Source organism: Callospermophilus lateralis, chromosome 15 (assembly GCF_048772815.1).
Source record: "Callospermophilus lateralis isolate mCalLat2 chromosome 15, mCalLat2.hap1, whole genome shotgun sequence".
Taxonomy (NCBI): Eukaryota; Metazoa; Chordata; class Mammalia; order Rodentia; family Sciuridae; genus Callospermophilus; species Callospermophilus lateralis.
In genome coordinates, this window is record NC_135319.1 from 78,259,282 (window position 1) to 78,267,511 (window position 8,230).

General features: G+C 49.7%; 1 long non-coding RNA gene across 5 annotated transcripts; it reads left to right on the forward strand.

Moving 5' to 3' along the window:
• Window positions 1-220: 220 nt before the first annotated feature.
• LOC143381372 (uncharacterized) lies at window positions 221-5,016 on the forward strand. Of its 5 annotated transcripts, none has more exons than XR_013088807.1 (5): window positions 221-372; window positions 462-776; window positions 918-1,313; window positions 2,543-3,219; window positions 4,037-5,016. It is a non-coding gene; the product is annotated as an uncharacterized LOC143381372 (long non-coding RNA). The 5 variants fall into 5 exon arrangements; XR_013088808.1 differs by having other exon boundaries at window positions 961-1,313; XR_013088809.1 differs by having other exon boundaries at window positions 964-1,313.
• The last annotated feature ends 3,214 nt before the right edge of the window (window positions 5,017-8,230 follow it).

The window sequence follows — 8,230 nt, forward strand, 5'->3', positions numbered from 1 at the left end:
GGGTGATGTGTGTTTACCGCCTGGGAGAGCGGTACTGGTGGGGCAGACAAGCCAGGCCTGAGGCCAGGCCAGGAGGGACAGCAGAGACCCAACTAGGAGGAAGCCACATGGGCCTTTGTGTTGGATTCAAGGGCAGAGGGGGCGGAGAGTTAGCTCACACCACCCCTGAGCTAACTCCCAGCCCCCAGGGACTGTTGGTCAGACTGTTCAGACAGTCGGGGCCAGGCTGAGAGCTTAGCTGCCCATGTCCCTGCCCAGAGGCACTGAGTGCCTAAGGAGGCCTTGTGCCACGGGGCTGTGGGGACACCTGGAAGGACAAGGCACCGTCTCCACTCTGGGCAGATGACATGCGTCCTGTCTTGGAAAGCAGCTGTAAGAGAGGCTCGAGGTCCAGGGGGCGGGAGCAGCCCTTTCTAATTGGAAACTGCAGAGTCAGAGTCAAGGTATTCTCACTTCTCCAGGCCAGCTGGACCACGGAGCTGGGCTGCCAGGAAGGTAGATGGACCGAGAGGTGGACGCGGTCTTTGGTGAACATTGAGAATCAGTTGGTGGCAACATCACTGCCTCTGGCTGACGCAGACCCGCCCTTCCAGGAGAATCACTTCTGCTAAACAGAACACGGGAGTTTCTCGCTTTTGAAAAAAGCCTACAAGAATCGGAGCTCCTGTGGAAGACAAGTGCCAAATTCCCACTCGTGTGTTTGTTCAGCTTTCCCAAACCAAACAGAAGGTACCAGTTCTCCAAGATGCAGCCCAGCCGCCCGCAGGTGCTCTCAGGTAAGAAGGGCGTCCTGGACGCGGGAAGCTCCCTGTGCCTGGGGTACTTTCCAGTTCCCTTCACCCCAGGGTGAGGAACCCAGGTCTGCAGAGGGGAAGGCCTAGGGCTTCTCCTGCTCCTTCTTTCTCTTGCACAACCAGCTGAAGGGGTGGGTCACCTCCTGAGGAAGCCTCCAACTTCCAGCAGGCCTGCTGGTCTCGGCCAGTCCTTGAAGGTGGTGAGAGTATCCAGGACACCGACATCCATCCCAGTCTCTGCAGGAAGACCCACTGAAAAGCGGATGAACGCCTCGTGTCATCCACGCTGGGAATTTTTACAAACATCTTCCATTCTGGCTTCCCTGCAGACTCCATGAGAGCCAGGAATGTGTCCTCTCTCCCTCTCTCTCTCCTCGCTCCTTGCCCAGAACCCAAGCACAGCCCAAGGTGTCTGAGCTTAATGATCATACGGGAAACACCACCTCATTTCTTTCTGGAACCATGTGCAATTTGGCTTCTTCCTTCCCTTTTGTTCCCAGGTTCTTGACATATTTTCTCGTGAGTAATTTTTTTTTTTGGATCCTTTTAGTGATTTAGATTATATATATATAGTTAATTGCAATTGTAGATGACGCTCCATCAAGCAGTATTATACAGGGTAAGCATGTTCCCACATGCACTCGAATAGACGAAACTGCTCTAACAAAGAGAACTCAAATATAGAGACTTCATTAAATAAAGAAGAATATAATTCTCGCCCACATAACAGTCTAAAGGGAGCCTGTGGCAGGTGGACAGTTCTGCTCCACAAGGTCCCCCGGGCTGGAGGACCAGTTCTCGCTTCCTTAAAACATGACGTCCATATCTTGGTCCCAGTAGCTCCTCTAGTTTTGATCTTTCCCAAGCCAGGGAGAAAAGGGAGAGGAAATGGAGGACAAGTAACTTCCCCATGGATACGCAATCCACGAGGTGTACATTTCACTTCTGCTCACACCCCTTGGATCCAAATGTGTGGCATGGCTCTAGTTAACCTGCAAAGGAGGTTGGGAAACGTAGTTTCTGAACAACCAGATGTCAGGAGTTGGTGCTTCCAGATACCCAATGTTAACCTTCAGGGTTTACAGACAAGAAGTTGGAGTCCCTGGCAAGACTCAGAAGTCCTGAAATCCTAAGCTATTCTTAGAAGACGTCAATGAACTTCGTACCGTTGGCTTATTACGATGAACAGCTAGCAACATTGGTTTAATAGATGAGAAATATTCAGTTTAAAAAATTTACAGACAACTATAGCCTGTAACAAATAATTAAGCGTCAAAAAGAACTGGTGAATATTATTGTGTAATATTCAAATAATATAACATTTAGATCTTTTAGCAAAGTTCAAGTGCTACAGATGGAAATTGCCAACCAAGGGCTTATTTTACTCCCCAAATTTGTTATTTCTGAAAACATCGCTAACAAGATTTGTGTAAAGCATACCTACATATAAATTTAATCTTGATTTATTTCCAAGAGTGACTCTCCATTTCCAGTGGTCAGGACCATCGACATGCACACTTACAACAGGACCAGAGCCATGGTCCTAGCCAACCGCGATCCCCTCTCTCCCATGTGCTCCTGTCCTGGTCCCCATGATGTCATCCTTAACCCGTCAGCATTTCCACCTCTTACCTTTGGTTTGACGTTGGTGGATTGAGCCCGTGTTGCCTCTAGGTTCGTGGTTAAGCTTTGATTTTTGCAGAACAAATACTTTTTTCCATTAATTTCTTGACTGGTTTTTCTTTTAGCATTTAGAAAAATGTCAACATTTCCCAACAAACACTGGAAAGGAATTCCCACTTGGAAAAACTCGTCCAGGTGAGTATGGGGAGTGGAGTGGAAAGCCCTATCCTAGAAGGCAGGAGAGGATGAGCGCTGAGGGCTGCCTCTCCTCTATGAGCTATTGGTGAGCTCAGTGCAAAATGAAATGTGGGGGTTCTTCATTAAAAGTTATTCAAAGTATCAAGGTGGTGCCCACGGAGCACTAAACCAAGTGTTGGGTCTTTTAACTGTGGCGTCCTGTACAAGTGCACAAGTCCCACACCTATAAAGCTGACCCTGTCTGATACAGCACATTATTTTAGAATCCTTGTTAGTATCATTTTCAATGACAGCCTATTATTCTACTGTGCCAATAAACTAGAATTCATATCAATATTTCTGTATCCTTGAAAAGTTTTTAAATTCAGCAATCTTTGCTACTGTTTTTACTTGAACTTGGTGTTCTCCCTGAGCTGTGGAGCCTCACCCTGGACACCCCAGAGGAGCTTTAGACCACTACTGAGATGTGGCCTGCTACCTGCATGGCTTAGTGAAGGCCAGACATGAAGACCCCAGGACCAGATGGGAGTTCTCAGGAGGAAGGCAGCCGGTCGTGGGCAGTATTAACAGGAAAATCATGTCCAACCTGGATCAAGATACATCGGTAAGGGCAGAATGGCAGACAGGCAAATGAGGGCTATGCTCAGAGATGGTCAGGGGCATGCTACCCCAGGAGTGTTGCCCAGCTGAGGACAGTTGCTGTCCTTTGCTCGGGCAGCCTGGTTCTTCTCAGTGTGTCTCTGAGCTGATCTCTCTGGGTTTTAAAGATCCCAAGCCTGTTCAGGCCAACTCTGTCCCTGGTGGATGACTGTCTCTCGTAAGCGCTGGCCAGACCGGGAGCCCAGGGGTTGGGGGCTACAGAAGGAGGGGATGGGCTGCATGACACATTTAGCAGGGCCAGGCCAGTATGACCAAGTGGGAGGCACTTCAGCACAGAGAGGAGAGAAGCCCAGGGGTGCCTTTGGAGCCGAGTCCTGCCCGGCACGAGAATTCCCAACCTGGATGACCTTGGGCAGCACACTTAGCTTCCCGTGCTTCTACTTCCTCCCTGTACAGTGGGTTGATGGCTGACCTCGGGGCCATTCTTTCTTCTGCAAAGGGCTACACAGTAAATTTTTAAGACTTTAGGGGCCACAGGGGTTTTTCATAACTACTCAATTCTGCTGTTGTGGAGGCAAACAACCACAGGCCATCTGTAAATGACAAGAAAACCATACTTACAGAAATAGTTAGCTCGCAGGGCTTTCCCAACCCCCCAGCTACTTCACAGGACGGCCGTGCAACTAGAGATGGTGCATGCGAGCGCCTCCCCCAGGGGTGGGCACAGCCAGGGAGAGGGTGCGCTGTCCACTGACCCTCAGGCTGTCAGGACTGAGTTAAACCACGCTGGAGATGGCTTCCGCTTCCACTGTTTCTTCCAGGGAAAGAAGATAGCCAAGAAGGATCCCAACAGCCCTTCGGACAGACAGAGTGACCCACTTCTGTATTCTTCACTCTTTTCATTATTTTTGAAGACGGGCACTTCCCAGGACGTATTCACAGACGCAGGGTTGAAACAGGAGAAGAGTCTTTGAGAACTTTCCAGCTCTTTTTTCCCCCCATATTGTACCTCCTTTTCATCTCGCATTTGTTCCCTTCTTGAATGTTCTATTGTGGTGAGAACACTTGACGAGAGATCCACACTGTCGACGGATTTTGAAGTGCACGGTGTAGAACGGTGATCTCTGGGCACCAGGTCGTCAGCAGGTCTCCAGAACTCAGTCATCTTCTGTCATTGGAACCTCATGAGATCGCTGAGCCATGCCCCGTGCTCCCCTCCTCCCACCCCTGGTAGCCACAGTTCTGTTCTTTGCTCCCCTAAATTTGATTATTTTAGACACCTCTAGGTGATTGTAAAAGAGCCCCTTTCTTCTCCTACATCATCAGCCTAGTGCTCCAAGAGAACACTAGGAAGGGACACTGCAGCCCCAGATCCCCTGGGTAAGGGACAGGTTGGCGGAAGCTCAGAATAATGGCGCCCAGATGCCCACCCCCGCCGTTGCCTGGTCTGCCTCTGGTTTTTTTGCAGGCTTGCTCTGTTGGCCAGAAGGCAGGGAACAGGGCAGCACACACCCACCTGCGGCGATGGCTCTGTGCTCCAGGAAGGCGCTGATTTCCCCTGGGCTCGGCCACCTGGGGAAGCTGGAACTTGTGAACTCAGCCGCAGACGCAGGAGAGCCCTGGGCTGGGAGCGGTTCCGCGTTTCCAAGCCAACGCTGAAGGCTCGGGCACTGGTGGATGGGAAAGCCATTGATTTTTCTCGAGATAATAACTCCAGTGTATTTGTTCAGTGTCTTTCAGAACCAGCGCCTTGTCTGGTTTTATTTCTGTTTTGTTTTGGTTTTAGTTTGTTTGCTCTGAGAGGAAAAAAGTGAACTGACTAAAGTCAAAAATCTCAGTGTTTTTTGTTCAGTGGCTCCCGGGGTCAAACGGTTGATGTCCTCCTGTCAAAAGCACTGGTTCTGCAACATGACTCTAATGAGCACCTACTGTGTGTCGTCGTGGGCAGAAAGGGCTTTGGGAGGAACACCAGGTCTGGTGGCCTCCGAGTAGGCAGCCTGGCTCCTGGCATCCATAGACCTTCCCCAAGTGGCCTCTGAGTCCTGGTCACAGTCCTCCGTCAAGAAACCAGTCAGTCCCAGACAAAAATTCCTCTCGGGAAACTGAGACCAAATGCTCAGCAAATCCATGTGTTGTCTGGCCTGATGTCTCACTTCCTGTTTCCAGCTCTTGCCTGATTCCCAGAAAGCAGGTCTCTTTCCTTCCTGTCTATCAAGGGAAGGGAGGAATGGGAAGCCATGGAACATGGCGCTCCATACTTTCCATCGGCGGCGAGTTTCGTCTTCCCACTGCCCCAGCAGGCAACACCATGATGCCTATGTGACCGATGGGGACTGAGGCCCCAGAGAGTATGGGCCTGGCCTATGGAGCCAGCTGGTCAGCAGGGGAGCCTGCACTCCTCCCTCTGCTGAGTGCTGCCTGACTTCTGCCAGGGAGGTGGACTGTGTTCCCTGAGGGCATCTCATCTTCTCCTTTGGGCCCTGCACCCCGGCCTTTCACAGCCAAGTATCCTCTCAGCACGATGCCCTTAGAGGGTCAAGAGTGCACTGGTATTCAAAGGACCCCTCCTCTCCGGAAATGCACATTCCTGAGTCCACCCCAGACCCTCCGGCCCAGAACCTCCCAGCATAGATTCAGGAACTGTGTTTGGATCCCCTCTCTGGGTGGCTCTCGCGTGCCACTGGCTCAGATTTGATGCCCCGTGTGCTTGGATCATAGAAAGGGAGGGAAAGGGGTCATTTTTGTGTTCAAAAATTGGCAAGCAGTGAGTGTGTGTGCTATTGCCGTCTTAGAAATCCATAAGGATGCCGCTTATTCAAGACCAAGAAGAGCTTTGCAGTGGGAAAACCCATCAGTTTGACTTAACTGGCTCCTTCTAAGCTACATTTTCCCCTTAAACATATTTTCTTTTGCAAAATGCCTGTGGCTTTTTCAAGGAAGCAGTGATGACCAGCACTGGAGGAGGTGTGGATCAACGTGGCCCCCACCCGCGCACGACCAGAGCCACATCTCCAAAAGCCACAGCAGACACTCAGGAACATCATGCAGATTCTTTCTTTCTTTCTTTCTTTTTTTTCCTGAGAAAATCACTTGGGGATCCACCCAGACCCCAGTGTTGCACAACTCTAAGGGACAGAACCATACAAACAGGGCTCCTGCAGTCAGGTGGCACTGCAGCCTGGACCTATCACCAAATATTGAATTAATGAGAGACTGAAAATTTTTTCCACCTATCAGAGATGATTTAGAATCTAGGGGTTTGAGGAGCCCAGGGAGAGAGATTCCAAGATTTTTAACTCTTTTAACTATGTGAAAAAATATTTCAGGATGAATTTTGCCAGTTGTAACTATGCCAGTAAACGCCATTGCATCAAATAGAGTCCTATTTTTCTCCTTGAAGCAGAGTTTGTCTTACATTTTCAAAGCACTTAATAAAATTATGTCGTATTTAGTAGCCTCTTTCGCCCCCCCATCTAAAGACAACCAGAGAGAGTAACGGCAAGAAAATTTCTCAACTTAGAGGTCCTTCCCCTCTTGAGGCAAGTATCGAACAGAAAAAGGGAATTTGTTGGCACCGAAGTCAGTGGCCAAATGTTGAAGATGAAATCCCAGCCCATCCACCAGCAGAGGAGCCGGAATGCAGGTGTGACTGTGGGCTATTTCCATGAATTAATATAAGAAAAAGAAGAGAAATGGGGATTTTGTTTTTTCTTTGTGGTGCCCTAAGAACTGCATGTTTAATCAGGAGGTTTGCCATTTCCAGGCCCCGGGCATGCCTGAGAAGTGCCCCAAATCCCTTTGCATTAGATGCTGGTTCCAAATGCAGCAGGGAGCCAGGAATATTAGACACACATAAAAGTTGGTCATGGGGGAAGGTGAGCAAGGCCACCTTTGAGTTCCCTTCCGCCTGGCAGGTGCCCTTCTTTTCTCTTATTTTCAAACAAAGTTTATAATTTTCTCTTTTATAAGAAGAATACAGTCTCATTATAGGAAATTTCAGTAGAATCGCAAGAACTGAAGAAACCCCCGTCACCCAAGGAGCATCACTATTAACAGTCTCAGCTATTTCACTCTAGTCTTTCTCCCACGCATTTTAGAAACAAAATTAAGGTCACACCACACATACAAACCCGATGTCAGTGTATATAATCTAGGACAGATGACCTTGGTCCTCATAGTGACCCTGGGACTAGCTCAGATCCTAGCAGTAAATGTTGCTGAACAGAACAGCAGGGGACAGTATGGCACCCAGAAGGTGCACCAGTGCTCCTGTGACCTGCCCTTGGAATCACCATGACAGGCCATGCTGCGATTCTGCTCTGCTCACTTTTTCTACACTGGGATTGTCATCTGTTGCAGATCCTGTCATGGATCCTACCATTTCCCCTCAGCTTTCCCCAGAGGCACCTGCTGGCTTCCGGTGTCACCTTTCTTTGTTGACTGGCCATGGGGCATGCTTGGTCTGCGTACATGAGGGGTAGCCTGGGTGTGCCAGTGATATTGTCCCCAAGCAGTTCTCCACCGATGGGACGCGAGCGGATGGACAAGTGTCCCAGTTTCTTGCTGCCCATCACGTAGGCTTTCCTCTCATCCTTGCTGCCCACCTTCCCCACTTCCTCTGGAAATGGCTTTGGGGAACACCTTCCAAAGGAACCATTCGCACCAGATCCTTATCTCAGGTTTTGCTTCTCAGGACACCAACCAGGTCAGCGACTTTGCACCCAGACTCCACAGCAGAATTGCTGAGCTAAGCCGAGGAGGAGTTGTTTAAAGATGCAGGATGCATGTTGATTGGCAAGTAATTTCCAGGTGGGGGTTTTCAGAGCTCTTCTACTAACCCTGGACTTTACTCTGAGAATCTGAACCCTGAAGAAGAGGGAAAAAGTGAAGCCCAAGCCCTGAGCCTCGGGGTTGCACTGGAGGACGGTCCCGCAGTTACACTTGAGTTCGCCCTTCTCTCGGTGGTTTGCCTGGCTTTGTTTCCCTCCATATTCCTGGACAGAGGCCAGTGGTTA